This window comes from Herpailurus yagouaroundi, unplaced genomic scaffold (assembly GCF_014898765.1).
Source record: "Herpailurus yagouaroundi ecotype Mexico unplaced genomic scaffold, PumYag 159, whole genome shotgun sequence".
In the NCBI taxonomy this organism is placed as follows: domain Eukaryota; kingdom Metazoa; phylum Chordata; class Mammalia; order Carnivora; family Felidae; genus Herpailurus; species Herpailurus yagouaroundi.
Window position 1 is genome coordinate 45,092,051 of NW_024412400.1, and position 17,793 is coordinate 45,109,843.

Below are 17,793 nucleotides of genomic sequence, written 5' to 3' on the forward strand. Positions count from 1 at the left end.
CTTTATTAGTCTACACCTTAGCTTTGCTCAAATCTGCTTTACAGAAAAGATTTATTTATAATTTTTTAATATTTCTTTATTTTTTACAGAGAGCAGGGGAGGTACAGAGGGAGAGAGGGAGACAGAATCCGAAGCAGGCTCCAGGCTCTGAGCTGTCAGCACAGAGTTCAATGCAGAGCTCAAACCTGCAGACCGCAGGATCGTGACTTGAGCCGAAGTTGGACACTTAACCGACTGAGCCACCCAGGTGCCCCTGTACAGAAAAGATTTAATGAAATGATTCCTGATGAGATTGTGTTGCTTCTCCCCAGGGTGTCTGCATTTGTAAAAGAACCAAACGTGAGATCAGAGAGTAAAACTCTCTGATATATGAGACTCTATATATGAGGAATTGCAAAACTCTGTATATGAGGAATTGCAAGGCTGGCGGAAGAGGCATTTTAGCCATACTACACCCCTCCCCGAGACCTAGATTATCCCAGAAGTGTGGCTGATGCCTGTTCTACCTTCTCAGAAATGTGGGACACGGAAAAGAGCAGAGACCAGTGTGGAGGTTTATCACGGGTTTAGCATCCGAGTGACTTGGGCGGGTGTTCACCTTTCTAGGTGTCAGTTCGAGTCTGCAGAATGAAGGCTAGGAGGAAGCCCCAGTCCACACCATTTCTTCCACCGTCTCCTCTCTTCCTCCTCCTCCTCCACCCTCCTCTCCCTCCTCCCTCACTGTTGGGGCCACTGTATAGATAAGAGTTTCCTCCTGGCCAGCTGTGTAAGCCAGAGTGGGAAATTGTGGCCTACTCCCAAGTCACCCCAGAATTTCTACGCAGGTTGAATTAGGAAGCAACAGTCTGGTGGAAGGGGTGGAGTTGGAATGCGTTGTGCTTTACGTAGGACAGTGTCCTCCCTGCCCGCACCCAAGCTGTGCGTTGGCTCCAATACTTACCAGCTGATCCCCAGGATACCTTATAGTCTGGAGTTTCAGGATTCAAAATGTCAGCCTCAACTCTGGGGTCTGACCCACCAGCTGCTTCAGGTTGCCTCTCTCTCCAGCCCTTCTGTGCTCTCTGCCTTCCCTCCTCTCCTGCTCTGCTTTCCCAGGTCAAGCAGGCTACAGAAATGCAGTCCCCTTCGGGCCCCAGCCGTTTGCCTGCCGGCCGTCTCTGTGTCACAGAGTTGGGAGCGGGAAGCCCTTCACATCCCAGCAGCCCTGACAGAGGCGTGAGGATGGGCAGGGCTGCTGCTGGGAAGGGAATAACTGAACCGGTTGTGTGGGAGCAACGTGCCTGAGAGATAGCAGGCAGGGCATGGGTGAAAATGCTAATAAAAATTTAAAATAGAACCTGCAGAACAGGTACTGCTCTTCTTGAGTCTGTTGGAGCCTATTGCCGAGATCAGAATGATCCCCATGGATGTCATGAGAGTGAGGAAGGCCACAGAGGGGACTGACCGATGCTGGCAACCGTGTGTGTTATCATAACCTTTTTGCAATGTTATTCTTCGTCTGGACACCTGGTTCCATCTCAGATGCTATCCAGATGATTCGTAATCTAATGTCGGCTTCAACACACATTTAAAGGTAACTAGACCAAGCGTACATTATGTCAGGAGCTGCTCACCTGGAGGCCCTGCAGTTCAGGTCACCTGTACTGTCTCTGGGCAACATGCTCATCATGCTACTAGAAGCTGAAGACACACGGTGACCACAGTGAGTTCCTTCCCTCCCCTCAGGGGCTGGGTGTACAGGCAGGCGATTTTAAAATGATCTGGGATGGAGCCGGAGCCAAGAGAGCGGGGAGGAGGGGCCCACTTACCAGAGCGGTGGGGCCTGGCCTTGGAAGATGAAATTCGAGGCCGGGCTTGCAGGATGAAAGGAGTTACCCAGGTGAGAGGGAGGCAGCGAAGGGCATTCCCAGCAGGGGGAGCTCTCCTTTTGTGCATTGGACCGAACTCAGGTGGGAGATGGAAAGGGGAAAGGAAGCGATCAGCGAGCGGGAAGAAAAGGGATTGATTGCATCCTCTGACTTCTCTATTCATCTCACTCAGCCCTGATTCCTGCAGAGGGCAAGAGCACACCGAAGGAGGGTTTTTAGCAGCTTAAAAGAGGTAGAATAATATTGGAATACAGTTTCTAAATAGCAACTAAACCAACAAAAATGCAACCTGCAAACAACATGAATGTCCATGCATGGAAAACTAGTTACACAAATACGGTATACCCAGCTACCTTATGGACCGCATGTAGTCATTAAAAAGAATAAGATCTAAGGGCGCCTGGGTGACTCAGTCACTTAAGTGTCTGACTTTGACTCACGTCATGACCTCATGGTTCATGGATTCGAGCCCTGTGTTGGGCTCTGTGCTGACAGCTCAGAGCCTGGAGCCTGCTTCAGATTCTGTGTCTCCCTCTCTCTCTGCCCCTCCCCCATTCACGCTCTGTCTTTCTCTCTCTCTCTCTCTCAAAAATGAATACAAACGTTAAAAAATCTAAAAGAAGGGGCGCCTGGGTGGCGCAGTCCGTTAAGCGTCCGACTTCAGCCAGGTCACGATCTCGCGGTCCGGGAGTTCGAGCCCCGCGTCAGGCTCTGGGCTGATGGCTCAGAGCCTGGAGCCTGTTTCCGATTCTGTGTCTCCCTCTCTCTCTGCCCCTCCCTCGTTCATGCTCTGTCTCTCTCTGTCCCAAAAATAAATAAAAAACGTTGGAAAAAAAATTAAAAAAAAAAATCTAAAAGAATAAGATAGCTCTCTGTGTGCAAACACAGAGATCTAAGAAACACTGTTAATAAAAAAGGAACATAAAAATATGCATAATTCTGACAGGTTCCCATTTATGTAAAGAGATATGTGTTTTATTTACATTTATGTGTTTTCTGTGTACTTACCTATATATAGAAAAAGGTTCTAGAAATATACTCGACTTCTGGGGAGGGGAGTGGGGTTGGAAGATGGCAAAAGAAAAAGGACTTTAACTTTTTATTTAATTCACTTCTGTATTATTTATATTTTTACATGAGCATGTATTGGGTAACTTTTTCTTTCCAGTGGGAGAAAAAGCAACTGAATCAAAAGCCCAAGTTCTTCCAAGAAGTCCCAGAGAGTGGTCTTTACTCCTTCCCATCACTCCCCAACATCACCTAAATCCAGGAGAAACTGAGATGCCCCAGAAGCTCACCTCGGCAAGTGCCATCATGAATAATGCCAACACCAAGAATCTGAGTAAGCAGTGTCCTAGGAGTACTGGACTTGTTTGCAGGCATCCTTATTGCTGAAGGGAGAGGGTTTATTTGATTTACTCTCAGGAGTTATTTTCCTAGTATTAAGTCACTCTAGGGAGACTTTTTGTGATTACCTATGAGTAAATAAAAAAGTGAAATTGCAATGAAAATAAATCATTAATCAACTTTAATGCTGACCTAAAAAATATAACCTAAATTCTAACATGAATGTAAATTATGTGTCAGAGGCTACTGGACCCAAGGATAATATTTTCTTAAATGTCTCCTCTTAAAAAGAAGAAAAAAAAAAGCACCTGGGTGGCTCAGTTTGTTAAGCATCTGACTTTGGCTAAGGTCACGATCTCATGATTCGTGGGTTTGAGCCCCGCTTTGGGCTCTGTGCTGTCAGCTCAGAGCCTGGAGCCTGCTTCGGGTTCTGTGTCTCTCCCTCTTTTCTCTCTGCCACTCCCCTTCTCACATTCTGTCCCTCTCTCTCTCAAAAATAAACATTAAAAAAAAAAATTTTTTTTAATGTCTCCTCTTACCCAGTTCCCACCCCTACCCATATACCCCATGATTTCATTTGACCTAGTATAAAACCAACCACAAAACAGAAGTATCTACCACTGACAATGCTTCAATAATATACTGTTAGAGTACTTCCACCAACACCTGGTGGGTGTAGGGGGTCATTTACCTCTTTGAAATCTCCCTGCAGAAGCCTGTAGAAAATTTCAAGGGTAGGTGCTGTGTCAAATAAACCCAACCAGACTGTGAGGAGTCCCTGATTATCTGCGAGATTCTTTTCCTGGACCTCTGGTTCAAGTCAGATCTAGAAAGAGCCTCTGGCCTTCTTAACCCTCAATTTGCCAGGGATAGAAAATGGCCGTCAGTAACAGAACTTCCTCCTGACTCTAGAAACAGGAGGCTGCAGGGTATGATGGCTTTGCCATTGTTTAGTTCTGTAGGTCAGGTCACTTAACCTGCTTAAGCCCCCACTTCCGCACATCCACACAGTTTCTATGCCAGAGAATGTGTTTAAGCTGTGTGTGACCCTCGAGGGAAACACTCTGAAAGTAGAAGAGATTCTCTACTGGCGGCAGAGAGCCTGGCAGTCACACACCAGAGCAAAGCAATCTGTGTAGAACTGTTTTCTTTTGCATAAAGTGTTCTCTAAATGAAGCACTAGGGGTAAGAATGTTGCCCCTCCTAAGCCTGGAGATCCCTAAGTCCAAAGTTGTTGAAGTCGGAGGTTTGTAACTGGGATCCGAGGACGTAATTCAGAGGGCTCTTCAATTAGTTGGATGCGGGGCACAAAAATCCGTCTTCATTTTTACTAACCTCTTTCTGAAACTTTGTAACTCTTTTTGTATGTGCTCACAAACCACAGCAGTGTTAGCGGTCGGTACCTGTGACTTAGCCACCAATAGAAATTACAGATAATTTTAGGGCGCCTGGCTGGCTCAGTCGGTTGAGCTTCCGACTTCGGCTCAGGTCATGATCTCATGGTCCGTGAGTTCGAGCCGCGTCAGGCTCTGCTGACAGCTCAGAGCCTGGAGCCTGCTTCACATTCTGTGTCTCCCCCTCTCTCTGACCCTCCCCCATTCATGCTCTCTCTCTGTCTCAAAAAAAAACATTAAAAAAAATTAAAGAAATTACAGATAATTTTATAGAACATGACAATTGTCCCAAACCTCTCAGAATATTTGCTCTCTTCTCTAGTCCAGAATTATGGTAGTTATTCAACCTGCAGTTAGGTCTTGTTGACTGCTTAATAAAGCACAAATGGGGCACCTGGGTGGCTCAGTCGGTTAAGTGTCCAACTCTTGATTTCAGCTCAGGTCATGATCTCCTGATTTGTGGGTTCGAGCCCTGCATTGGGCTCTGTGCTGATGGCACAGAGCCTGCTTGGGATTCTGTCTCCCTCTCGCTCTGCCCCTACCCTGTTCGTGCTCGCTCTTGCTGTCTCTCAAAAAATAAACATTAAGAAAATTTTCTAAAACGCACATATGTTATTATATCACCGATTTTAAAAAATATTCCAATAATGATTTCAGTGCAACCAGATTCCTGTATGACCCATGTGTTTTCTTTTACTGTTTTATTTAAAGACCATACTCTGAGAGGGCTCTCCATTAACTTCACCAGACTGCCAAAGTGGTCCATGCCCAATAAAGATTAAGAACCTCTGCTCTAAGTGGGGTTAGAATGGGGCTTGTAAATGTTCCTAAAGGTCTGTGTCAATGTCACTTTATTTACACATTCCTGAGATTCAGCCTCGAGCTCATTGAGCTCTTCCTAACCAAATATGCTGAGGAAGAAGCTGCATCTGTATAAACATCATCCAACTAAAGTGTCAGGTTTCCTCCTCTTCTTCGCAGTTGTTTGAAGCCAACAGCTAATGGCATCAGAAGGATCAAATATCCTGGATAGCTGCATGAAGAGAGAGGAACGTCTATGGAATTACAACCCAGGCATTTCGTTTTGACTCTGCTAACTTGTTTGCTTCGCCTAGAATTAAGCACAACCAATAAGTGTTCGGAAAATGAAAGAATAAGTCACAAACTCATAAGTTGCTGGTTTAATTTCCTCCACGGGGAATTAAGGCATAACCTAATACCTGCTTAACACTTTGATTATGAAGAGTCACGCTTCGGCTCTAGACCAGGCATGACAAATGGATTTTACCCTGACCTGATCGAGTTACCGTTGAGTTAGGAAGGGTTCTGAGGCCATCTCCAGGCTTAAGGAGGGAAAAGGTGCTGTGGTTGATTGCCGATGTCTGCTATGGTAAGAGGATGTAGCTACGTGCGTGTCATGTGGTTATCCTGAGTCGGGTTTTGACTGCTACCAATGTCCACCTCTACTTTAGACCCAGATAGAAATACATTCTTGAACATTCCTTTGGTGTCCCCTCTCTGAAGAGAGCGGGGAACCTCCATTCCTACAACTATTTTGCCAACTGATTTAAGTTGATGAACAAAAACGGGGCTCCTGGGTGGCTCAGTCGATTGGCTGTCTGATTTCAGCTCAGGCTATGATCTCACATTGCGTGGGTTCCAGCCCTGCATCAGGCTCTGTGCTGACAGCTCAGAGCCTGGAGCCTGCTTCGGATTCTGTGTCTCTCTCTCTCTCTCTGGTCCTACCCCACTCGTGCTCTGTCTCTCTCTCTCTCTCTCCCAAAAATGAATAAATGTTAAAAAAATTTTTTAATTAAAAAATAATAAAAACGATGAACAAAAGAGCATTAAATACAACATGACATTGCATAAAACCGTCTGGGATGCCCCAAAGCAATAGACCACAATTGATAAAGGGAATTTATTTAAAATAATTAATTTGAAAGCAAATGTGATTTCTGTGCTTCCCTCCTACTTATGGCTATCGTAAAGTTTGATCCTCTCACTTTTGTTCAGAAACACTTCCCCAAATCTAATGCATACTGACTCCATTTCCTTGCCTTTGTTTCTTCTGTAGGCCATGATGGGTAAGGTTAAAGCCACCTTGCATTTACAGAGGCCTCTGGTTTTTGCAAAGCTGTTTTAAAACACTCTCTCCTGAGGCATCTCTCAGCAGGTAGGAAAGCTCGGTTGTCATCATTATTCCCATTTTACAGATAAAGAAACTGGGGCTCCAAGAATTCAGGTGACTTTCCCAGAATCTTTTTATCAGCTCGGTGCTCTCTGAACAAGCTGTTACCTTCCAGTGTCTGTTTGCTTCTATCAGGATCTCCTAAAGAAAGGGAATCTTTTAAAAGGAGAAAGAAAACAAACCAACATTCCTATCTGATGAAAATCTACTGTCCTCTACTTATCAACTCTTCCCATGTTGGCCAGGCTAGAGGTGACAGTTCTGGTTTTCTTTATCTTTCCTCCTATTTTAACAGATTTAAGGAATCTGTTTAACAATTTCCACTTCCTGCTGCCACCAGTCCAATTTCAACTAATGGGCTCCCAAGCCAGGATTTTAGTACAGCTCATCAGGCATCCTAGTTTGTGATTTTTGTTACTTTTTTGGTTTGTTTGGCTTTGTTTTTTATTAGAAATGATGAGATCGGCAATTTGTCCGCCATGGAAGTATTGACTGGCTGGGAAGGGCTGTTAGTTTCTGCCAGTTAAAATACTCAAGGAAAGAAGATGGGTTGGGTTTGCCGGATTGCCTTAAATGAAACTGATTGGGGTGGTAGTTCGCCAAGTAATTCATGGTTCCTAGTAATCTTATTAGACCAGTGGTTGGGACCCCTGGCCCACATTTTGTCCCAGCAGCTAGCACAGCCCTCTGGTCTCCTTTTACCCTCTCCATAGCCTTGGGCTCCAGCTGCAGGAGAGAAGCGTTCCATGTTTCTTCTGATCTCATACCTGCACTTGTGCACCAAACATGAGCCAGTCACCCTCAAGGAACTTACAAGAGACAGACGAGTTAAAGGGTTCTCCTAATTTAAAACGAAGAACTCTACGGATGCGTTCAATGCCCCAGTCTTTGGGGCTCAGGGAAAAATCTCCTGGAGGAAGGGTCATTAAGCTAAAACCTTTAAAGAAGTGAGGAAAGTTGCATAAAAGGTGAGAAAGGCAAAAGAGTGAGTTCAGCGAAGAGGGTGAGGCTCTGGAACAGAGAATGTAAGCTATGGGGTGGAGGTGGGGAAGTGGGAGCAAGACTGGGGAAGTAAAAGTAAGCAAGGACCAAGATTAAAAATGTATCAAAATCATGCTAAGAATTTCAGGCCATATCCTGAGAGCAATGGGAAGCTGCTTTAATATTACTTTATAATGTCTGCTTCGGTTGCTCTATGGAGTTGAGGGGAAGCAGACTGCAAGCAGGGAGAGCAGCCTTAATCCAGATGAAGTGTTCTAATAGCCTGAAACACAGTCGAGAGCGTGGAGATGAAGAAAAAAGAACTCAGGACTCATCAGGTCAATATCCCAATGTTGTAGGCAGTTCTCTCAGCTCCCCTTCATTAGGTTACCATTTTGATGTTGTTGACTTTGAGCTGTTTTCCCTCATCAGGGACTGAGCCTAGAGAAGTTCCCTAGTTCGTAAGAACAGTGGTTGGTTAAGCCCTGTGAGTCTGCAGAAGGGTTCTTTTAAGGGTCTCAAGTGAGATGACCAAGTCCAGGGTTTGTAACTGTTTTTCATTACAGCCACGAGTTCTGATGGTAGAGGCTGAGACAGGTGTTGGAAGTTGACTTGAGGACATGCCAGGAAGTAAGGAAGCAGAGGAAACCATCTTGACAGACAAAGGCGAGCTTCATGGAACACTAAATGTTCCTCTAGACCCCACAGTAACCCAAGAGGCTCAAAGCAGTCTGGTAGCTGGCATTTCTCTGCCTCTGCTTTTATGCCATAACCAACTACCAGATCCCTGAGTACCTCACAGCTTCTGCTTATGGCTTCTGCTTACCGCCTATTATGTGTTGACCTTAATCTCCACAACTTGGCGATCCTAAACCTATATCTTTCCAGGATCTCCAAAGATAAGAGATCAACTTCCCTGATAGTTCAAACAGAAAACTTCTAGAGAGAATTATTATTGGTTCTTTTAGGTCACATGCCTATCCCTGCACCAATCATTGAGGTTAGGGGGATAGGATACACATGTTGCCAGAGATTTAGAGCCCTATCTCAGCCACATGTTGGGGGGGGGGGGGTAGTCTCCAAGAAAGTGGCAACCCATTAGCAACCTGAAGTAATATTTCCAAAAAGAAAAAAAGTACCCTTGGCAGGTACTTTGGGCTTCATACCCTGTCCTGAAGATGATATTTTCCTAAATATAAGTAAATGCTTTCACAATTTCAAGTTTTAATTTCTTCTGCTAGAAGATAAGAATGTGTCCGATTGAATGTTAGCTGGTTTTTAGTCTCAAATCTGTAGAACCTTCATAGGACTTTGGGGTGTGTGCAGAAAGGAACAGAAAAGAAAACCTATTATACACTTTCTCCATCAAGTGTCTTTTAGTAACAAACAGTACCGGTTGTGTTTCTTTGGTTGCAAGCAACAGAAATCAATACCAGCAAATCTAAGCAAAGTAAAATTATTGGGAGAATACTGAAAGGGAACAGGTTATCTTTGGGGGCTTTGAAACCGGAATCGTGGGACTGGCAAGCCTTTACAGAAGGAGCAGTATGTCAGAGCATGCCACTGGGATGAAAGAGTTCTAGATGCTCAGGTAGATGGTGAAATTATAAAGCAAAGCAAGAAAATCATTTTCATGAAAGTTGGGATAATAGTTACCTCGAGAAGTAAAAATAGGATTAGCCTATTTAGAAGTAAAAATAGGATAGGGCCCAGTGCAAAATGCAGAATCATTTCTTCAAAGATTATAGAGTTTCAAGATGGCAACCGCAGAGCATTAAACGAAGCCCCGGACGATTCTGAGCATGAAGTCCTGTGTGGCTGCACAGGTTGCCACACCCATGGAGCCATCCCTGAGCAAGGAAGAGGGTTTCAATTGGTGAGGGGCGCATAGAAGGCTTCAGGAGGCAAAAAATCCTGACAGTGGTGCTACATGACACTTGCTTTCAATTATTTGTAAACCTTTCATATGGTTTTATGCACTCTTCCCGGAGTGTTGTTAATCTTTCACAATTAAAAAAAAAAATAAGACCCTACCTCCTGTCCTGTGTCAATCCTACAACATTCAATACACTAGGGGAAAGAGTCTGAGTGGCCAAGTTCGGACTGCTGGCTGCCATAGAGGAATAGTCATCAAATAATAGGAACAAAAAGAGAAGGCAAGCAAGATCAAGATGAAGAAGAATGACAAGTATTTAGCAGTTACTCCATGTTTTAGATGCTATTCTGAATTCTCTCCTTACACATTTGTTATTACCCTAGGAGACAGGGACCTCCCCTTTCAGCTTCCAGAGTGGACAGTGGCTGCTTGAACTTACAGACTGCTAAAGTCTCATGCTGTGTGAGAGAGAGAATTCCCTAAAAGGGAAGTTGGGATACAGCATTGTCATGGGTAGCTGAGAAATGCCAAAATCCACCACGCACATCAAATAAGAAAAGAGGGCTTTACTACGGGCTGTTCTTTTTTGCGTGTAACAACCATTTGTTGGTTTCCAAAGTTGAATGCCCTCTGCTAGCTAACAGAGAAAAAAGTTGAACAAGACCGTGACCTTCAAGTGACTATAATATATCACTAAGAAAAGAGGAGGGTGGGGGGAGGGAAAAACACCTCTAAGGAAAATTCACTTACACAGAAAGAATGTATGAGTGTTAGGCGTGTCCGGGGCCATCAGTATCACACACGTTGCATTCCCAAGGTAGCTTCAGCCCTGCAGAGATGGACCAGAGACCTAACCCCTGTAAGATGCCAGCTCTTCCACAATGCATCTGCCCTCAGAGTTAACCTGGCCACAGACATCACTGCTTTCTTGCCAAGACTGGAACAGCTGAGGAGCACGACTATACATGTTAGATTCACGGACATGCAAGGCTGCCAAGCGGGGGGCTCACGAAGAGGGAGAAATCTGGAAATGCCATTAGCAACAGATGCAGCCCAGCATGCATGTCTGGGGAGGCTGGCTACGGCCCTTGGGACCAAGGCAGATTCATCTTGGATCATGACAGCCACTCCAGACCAACCTGAAAATAGCGTGAGGGGGAGACGTGTCACACAGAAGGAGCCGGCAAAGCCGGGCAGCCAGCAGCCATCCACGTGCCCCAGAGCAGAGCAAAGAGGCCAGTTGTTGGACACAAGGGTTCAAGGCCTTGGAGGCTCTCTGACCTAATGTTTGAATTAGGAACCTGAGATCCTCCCTCTACCATTTCGCCTTGGGCAAGTTACTTCACCTCTCTCTGCCTTGTTTCCCTTCTGCAAAATGGGGATGACCCATTCTAGGGTGGTTAGGACCAAATGAGGGGATACATATACGATGGCCATGGTGACTATTGTTAATTTTGTCCTACATAAAATGGGGGAATGAATGAAAAGATCTCTAAGTTCCTTTCTAATTGTAATATTCTGTGACAATCTTAAAGCAAAAGTACTCATGACTTTGAATTTCTATTAACAGAAATAATGTTCGATTGAAGGCACTGTCTCTGTGTGTATTTTCACTTCTGTTTTCCTGCCTATTAAAAATCTCTGATGATATTCACGTCCTGGCTCATGCAAAAGACAACTATTTTAACCTAACCGCTGTGACATTTATAATTGGTGCAGCCAAATGTTGAATAGGAAGGAAAACTTGGAAACTTAATCTGTCTATTTTTAATCAGTCCTACCTTTGACAGAGAGTTCATTCAAGAAGGGCTGAATTGAGGCTGAAAGGGGCGCACATAAATGTGAAGATGGTCACATGACAGGAGAATTCTAGATTTAGAAGTTCAACGTGGAGGATTATACTTGCTGAAAATATTCTTAATGTATATTTTAGTGGTACATTGCTAACATTCTTTCCATATTTCCTAACCTCAGCTATTCCCTTTCCTCCACTGTGGTTAAGGGTAAAATTCAGGAACGGATAACTTTGAGAGAACTGAGGAGACAGGACTTTGCCTGTGGTCAGAAAAAAAAAAAATCAAAAAGGGAAATTTCAGTTGCTTCGAAGCTGGTTTGTGAGAAGTCGGCGCAGGGGAAGGCAGAGGGAGGAGGCCTCTCTGGGGGCCCAGCTGAGGCTCCAGCTCCCCATTTGTCTTAATTTGGCTTGTGGTTCTACAGGCCCAGGGAAAACACAGACTTGCACTAATGTAGCCCAGGCAAAATATTGGAAGGGAAAAAGCTTAGACATTTTGTACAAACTACAGAAAATAAAAGCATTAAAGCACAAAAGCAAATGAGGCTTTCCTGATGGAGGTGCTGTGATTCCTCAAAGCCAATAAAAGAGTGCTCAAATATCCTCAAAGAAACTTGACTGTTTATTGTGGTGTCACATTTATGACCCACATAAGTAGCAGTCAACTAATATTATAAAACTCTGATTTATAGGCACTTATATTGGATTTTTCCTCCTACTGGGACCTCAAATTTGACAGGACCACGTCCCTATTTGCATGAGGAATTCCTGTTGTGACTGGGGACTGTGGATATCCAGTGGCCAAGATGGTTACTGTTGATGACAGTTTTACATATCCCATTTTTTTCAGGGGGCAAAAGTCACATGCATATGGTCGGATTCTTGGTAGGGGGTTCTTTCAATTTCCATTATGTTGATACAAAGAATTTCCCTGGAAAAGGATCTCTAATAAAATTATGAATAAATCACTTGGGCTGATCCCAGATGCAGAAACCGATGGGATGAATTTTTAGAAGTTGAAACCTCTAGATTTTTCAGCAAGATTTTGGTCAATTCGTTTCTTAAAAAGAGCAAACCGCAAATTGGTCTTGGGAATCGTGTAGATCGGGATCTGTGAGGCAGGGGACTAGGAAAAGATGACGACAACAATCCAGCAAATGGTTGAGTTCTACCCCCTACCCCACCCCCACCCCCACCCCCACCCGCCAAAGGAACAACCACTCTTTCAGAGCCAACTCCTGACTTCAGGGCTCCCACAGTCCCGCTCTCTGAAAGCCCTGTAAAAAAGCTAGGGGGGCGGAAGGCAATCATTTTAAAGAGATCACATTCAGTTTTATTAAAAAACCAAAACAGCTGGGGCATTGATTTGCAAGCTCTGTAATGCCATTGGTATGCCTGACCTGGCCAAGATATTAAAAAGATATTTAAGGAAATGTCAGTAAGTGTCTCAGGCACAAGCCTTGGCATATTCAAACAGCATTATGGTGCTTGGGGTAATTCATCTTCCTTTATGTTTCGCTATGCAGAGAGAAGGGAGGGAACATTTTACAAAATGATTTACTGTGACACATCCATCCTAATGAAAGCATGTGCCGCTCGCCAGCACTCCTGGCTAATCTGCCCCCTCCCAGATGCTCGGCCATATGTCCCGTGCTTGGCGTGAGCAACAATTGTGTCGGTGGGGAACGATTCCTGGGATCTGGGTGTTTTTAACAGAAATCCCAGAAAGCTCTGAGGTTGCTGGCTCAGGTAGAAAAGCAGCAGGAAAGGGCTCATCAGCTTGGGGCTAAGTATTTTTAAAGATGCTCCAGTGGCATAACCACAGGATGGAGTGAGATTTACTGTCTCCTCAGACCCGGGAGGACTGCTGAGAGAGGAGTCGGGGCTTCATTTGAGCAACTTCCCACTGTGGCCGAGCTCCCTGCTCAGGTTCTTTCTTGCCGAGCCCCTCGCTGGCCGCTCTCTGACTTCCGGCAGCAGCCGCCTTTCTCAATTGCCAGAATCTCCCATCCTAGCCCTTCCTGGCTGCACACGGTACCGCTCACTTCGTGCAGACAGCTGCTGCTTTGCCCAAGTGTGTTTCTAGCCCCCTGCCTATTGCGACACTAGCCTAATTGCCTCTGCCTCTTGGAATGAAATCAACATTTATTGAACACTGACTATATTTTATGTAGGACATCACGCTAGACCTTGTGAAAGGGAGAAAGAAATTTGTATAAAATAGATCTTTGCTTCAAAAAATTTACCATCTAGTTGTGAATCAATGCTCCCATCTTATGCCCTTGGTATACTTTGGACAAGTTTCCTAACCTCTTGGTACCTCAGTTTTTCCATCTGGAAAGTAGGGAGTATAATTGTACATGTAATGTATGAAATGCTTTGAATAGTACATGACACATAATAAATACGCACTCAATGAATTTTAGCTAGTTTTGAGCACTATTTGGAAGAAAAAGGAAAAAAGTAAAATATTTACCTGCCGTACTGTGTAATAAGAATTATATATATATGTATATATATACATATATACATATAAACATATATACATATATAACACATACATTGTATTATATATTATATATAATATATACATATATAGAGATTATATGTTTATATATGTATATATACATACATAATATATATATCTATATATATATAGATAGATAGATAAACGTCCTCACAATATAGTATAAGGCAGATATTACTATAACTCTTTCATTTTGAGTGAGGAAGACTGTGCCAGGTTAATAACTTGTACGAGTTTCCAATGTTGACAGAACTTATAGTTAAGGCGGAAATGCCTTAGCACCAAAGCCCATGATTTTGAAAAGACAAATAATTTTAAAATTAATGTTTCCAAAGACACCAGAAGATCTATAGCAAAGTGATAGCTGAACAATTTCCCAACACATCGCATGGGAAGGCATTGCTGAGAGTTCACTTCCAAATGAAACATCAGGGAAAGAAGTCTGACTGGAAGAGGTGGGGTTAGAAGACGACCCTGAGGGATGAGTGTAATTTTGGAAGGGTAGAAAAGGCCCATTGACTGTGTGAGCAATCATGTGGAAGGAGAAAATTGCATCATCTCTCTGAGAAATAGAGCACGAACTGGTTGACCAAAGCCAAGAGCTCAGGAAAGTCTGAAGATGGCAGATTTGAATACTTTCCTCCGGGGACTGGGGGTTGATTGAGGGCCTTAGCAGTGCCTTTGAAAGGTTTGCTCTGCAAGAGTATATTTCCTAAGCTGGAAAGTAAGAGTCAATTAGGAGGCCGGTGCAGTCCTCTTAACCGGAACCATCACTGGTCTCCCTGAGGGTGGTGGCAGGGAAAGCAGACAAGTGGAAAGCCAATGACCTACACAAAATGGCTGGCTGAAAAGTGTTAACAGAGAGACTCTTCCCAGAGGTCTTGCTAGGGCCGGACTCTGCCGTCAGGGGTAGAGTCAACCTCTGCAGCTAGCAACAGCCGGCAGCTCTTCCCACCGAGAGCTCTGAAGGGCCAGAGGGTGAGGTCCAATTCCTGGACTCAGGGAGGGAAAGGCTGCCTGGCAGGAGCTGTGGCTCTGGGTGGAGGGACACAGCCAACCTGCTGTAACGAGCAGGGAAGGAGCCAGGAAAATCAATACCCCATCTTCCCTCCTCCCTCCTCTCTCCTGCCAGTGCCCTGGGCAAGGGCCCCTCTGTTCAGTCCGTATAGGTCATCGTTCCTGGGCAGAGAGCAGGATGGAGAAGAGTAGGGAGTGACCCAGGGGTGCGAGTGGAAGACACCCCACATGGAAGGTTTGTTACGGGATCAGATCATTGACATGGCCCAGAGCCTGGCACACAGACGACACTGAAGACTTGACGGTAACTATTATTTCTTAGTGTTTTTCCTGCTTCGGTCGGCTTGGTATCCCTGTATCCAGCTCAGCCCTCTGGCCTCACCACAATCAAAAACGTTTTCAAATCCCTTCAGTAGCATGAGAAGTGAAGTGACTCACTAAAAAGCCAATTGAGTTTTTTTGCCTGCAATCTTTGGCCTCTATTTTTTAAAGCTTCCTTTAAAAAAAAAAAGGCTTGGAAATCATCTTTTTAAAACACAACCTTTGTGATTTGTTTTATTGGAAGTTCTCAACAGAGGAAAGGGGCTTGTTTGTTTAGATTGCTATGCAACCGGAGGCATTGAGTAAATGGTTTTCTCGGTTTTTATTATTTTAAACTTCACCCAGGAGAAGATCGATCCAAGTTTAAGAAAGAGAGAAGGAATGGAATAGGCTCTAGTGGTTTCAAAATTCTAAGTGGCACCGCAAGATAGTAGAACCTTAAACGTGTGCATATGGAAAACTACCTTCATAATTCGCACTTTCAAGGTAAAACCAGGAGAAAACATGTCTTCATCTCTCCAGATTTTTTTTTCCAGCTGATTTATATACTACATGCTAAATAATCACTGGAAGTCAAAACTGTACCCCTTTCAACCAAATATCAGCGAAAGGTGAAGTGATTCCGCAAGATGTTTTCTCATCTCCCTTCCTGGTCCTGGACAAGCGCAAAGTGCGGCTACGCAGGCGCAGTCCAGGGTGAAGAGAGCAGAGGGGCAGATGCCTCCCCAGATTCGCACCCTATTTTAACCTCAATCCTCTGTTGTGTTTACAAAAGCTTCAAATTCCCAATTGGACTATTTTTCATTATGCCAAGAGGTTTCTGATTGACATTCATGTGGGTGCTGACTATCAGATTGGCAGCCGGGGTGTCGTTTCTGAAGTTTCTGTCCAAACGAGAGGAAAGAATGACATGAGTTGAGTGCCCCGAATTTGGTTCAATCAGACATCTGGAAGCCAATGGTGGAGAAAGAGAGCAAAGGTTAGGAGAAAAATAACACTCAGTAGCAACCAGCAAAACAAACTTTTGTCTGGAGCAACAAGAAGGCACTGCAAACACAGATCAGCTCGTGCGGCACCCGCTCATCTTCTTCAAAACGTCCTTGTAAAAACAATGTCTTACAGCTTTAGCTAATGTTACATTATACAAAAAAGTATAAAAAGAAAATAAAAATAATTAAAATATCGCTATTCAAAGACTGCCAACACTAACACTTAGACACAGTCCCTGCTAGCTTTTCTAAACACCTATATATTCTACAGGCATATGTACATAAGTAAGATTGCAAAGAAATCCGACGAATGTTTTTCCAACTAAAAAACAGGATTATCTTACACCTGCAGTTTTATGCCTTGCATTTTAAGCCGAACATTATATTTACACATTTTTCCATATCGTTACATATTCTTGGAATGGCTATTTTTGTTTTTTTTAAAAGATGTTTGGTTATTTATCTTGAAAGGGAGAACGGGGGAGGGGCGGAGAGAGCGAGGGAGGGAGAGAATCCCAAGCCTGCTTGGGATTCTTGTGCTGTCAGCACAGAGCCCAATGCTGGGCCCGATTGCATGAACTGTGAGATCGTGACCTGAGCTAAATCAGAATCGGCCACTTAACCAACTGAACCACCCAGGCGCCCCGGAACGGCTATTTTGTTTTTCTTTTTTTAAGTTAGCTACATTAAGTTGTCATAAGTTGTCATGTAGATGTAGCATAATTTACTTCACCAACCTCCCATTGTTGGCATTCCTGTTTCCGATTTTTTACTGTCTCACGGATATTCATAAAAATATATGTAAGAAAATCTTTATGTTCTTTTCATAGGATAAATTCCTAGAAGTGAAATTACTGGGTGAAAATACTTAAAACACAGGGCTTAAACTACCATGTAGAAAAGTTACGCCAACTCTTGGTCTTGTGGGAAATTTACGAAAACGAAAATACCCATCTCGTTACACTCTGCCAGTCCTGAGAATTATCATCTTAAAAATTCTTTGCATATTTGAGAGATGGAAAATGGTTCCTTGATATTCTCTTGAGGTATTTATTTATCATGCCAAACCAGCTTACCCATCTTTGAAAAAACTAGTTTCCTTTTGAGTAGAACTTGGAGTGCCAATTCCCTGAGAAAAGTCAACTTCTGTGGGACGTGTGAACACAACCCTCTTAAAATCAATGTCACAAAATCCCTATCAGCCTTAATTTTAATAATAATGCCAACAATGGAGTCTCTCCTGTCACATTTTGTAATGTAGTCATACCAGCTTTCAAAGGCTGGTGTGCCCTGAAATTACAAACGCGGGCTGTGGCAGGAGGCACTGGCAGTTCTCCAACCCAGAATGACACGTGAGCATCCCTGTCACTCTGAGCCCACAGGGCGATGGAGCAGGGATGTGGGACCAAGTGTCATGGGTATCCAACAGCAATCTGACACTTGTTTAGCCCTCACATGTCAGGGGTTGCTAATCTTTATGCCAATTACCC

At 44.0% G+C, this 17,793-nt stretch overlaps 1 long non-coding RNA gene across 1 annotated transcript in view; it reads left to right on the forward strand.

The window, feature by feature from the left end:
* Nucleotides 1–1,407: 1,407 nt before the first annotated feature.
* LOC121033833 (uncharacterized) overlaps nucleotides 1,408–17,793 on the forward strand; it is a 39,434-nt gene continuing 23,048 nt past the window's right edge. The window contains exons 1-2 of the long non-coding RNA XR_005792142.1: nucleotides 1,408–1,573; nucleotides 3,037–3,210. This is a non-coding gene — a long non-coding RNA (uncharacterized LOC121033833). The remainder of the gene's footprint in view (nucleotides 1,574–3,036; nucleotides 3,211–17,793) is intronic.